We start from the raw sequence: 1,685 nt of genomic DNA on the forward strand, positions 1-1,685 counted from the left end.
TTATGTTAACTATAAAACAATGGGTCACAGTATGACGGAAAGATGCATATCTGTGCATCATGTTGTGGGGGTCAGTGTATTTTCAATCGACTTCAAAAAAAGGAGGTATCAATTTGTTTCTATTTTTTTACGATTGTTACCCCATAACTCCACTCCGTCAGTTGTAAACCAATATGATTTTTTTTTGTCTAAAAAGGTATTTTTACAGATTGGTTTCGTAGTAAATTTATTAAAATCGAATCGGTAATTTAGTTATTAACTTACAATGACTGAAAATCTGTTTTTTTAATGATATTTTTTATTTTATTTTTTTTAATTTTTATACAACTTAGAATGGCAAACAAGCTGACGGCCCACCTGATGGAAAGTGGTAACCGTCGCCTATAGACATGAGCAGTACCATGGACATAACAGAGTATACTGTTTCGCCCATGATACCCCCATGCCTTGCCATTCCTGAGGATTCAGGTGTTATTCCTCCGTACCCAGTAAATTCACGCCATATCCCACCTTTCAAACCGAAACATACTGATATACCGAAACATAACTGATATACAAGCAAATTGATTAAACATTCATTTATCCATTGAAAGAATAAATGGAACAGATTGTTACCGGCCAGTACTTACAATTATAATATATTAGATATATTTATTTAATATATTATATTAATTTATTAAATTTATTATGTGTATGTTTATATTAGTTTAATTATATGTTTATATTATATAAATATATCAAGCAGTGCTTTATTTTTCCTCTATTCAATAATGCACCGCCTACGTATTTCTCGGTTTGCCCAATGGTTAACTGGTAGAGAACACCGTCCGGTGTTAAGTCCGCCAAATGTACATAGAATTTTACTGTGCATTAAAGTTTAAATAAATAAATAAATATTATTAGTGGCCAGCACGTGAACATAATATATTACACTTATACTCGTATCTTACAAATGTCCTATCGAATGAGTTTCAAATATTTAATAAAATAAAATAATTCAGTTCATTGCATTAAACATTTCACTGCGTGGAACAGAAAGGTTTTTATTCATATATCAATTTCTAGATTTTTTTTTTTTGATGGGTGAAAATGGTATGGTAACCCCGCCTGCGCTAACGGGATACGCTGGCGGAGCACCAGTGAAGGATGATAGATGAGAATGAACAGGTCAGTTAGCCCATCATGATGAATTAACCATGATAGTTTTCAGAGAGAACCGCGAGGAGGTCGACCTGGTTGGGTATATTGCTAGCAATGGGATTCTCAGTCTCCATTACTAACAATCCCTTTCCCCCCTCAATTTCTAGATTAAAACATAATTTATAAAAGTGAATTATTTACAAGTAAAACTCGAGTATATGTAATAGACTTTATACATAGGGGATCTAGGGGTTAGCGCTAGGAGTTGGCTATTGGGCAGTTATCTAATAAAAATTAACGACATATAAATTGCTGGGATCCTGTATCCAACGGGTATATTAGTTGTTGCAACCGACATACAAATGTTCAACAATCAATTGAGGCAGCACCGGCGGGAACTGGTTTCAATCCACTACAACGGAGGCAAAAACAAGTAATAATAGAGAAAAATACACAGCACAAAAGTAAATGCCGAACTTTAAATCATTTATTTTGACCACAACATAGTATCAGTGTTTTGCTCTTTTGAGGGCAAAAATAATAAA

This window comes from Galleria mellonella, unplaced genomic scaffold (genome assembly GCF_026898425.1).
Source record: "Galleria mellonella isolate WM207_F2 unplaced genomic scaffold, CSIRO_AGI_GalMel_v1 utg96, whole genome shotgun sequence".
Lineage (NCBI taxonomy): Eukaryota > Metazoa > Arthropoda > Insecta > Lepidoptera > Pyralidae > Galleria > Galleria mellonella.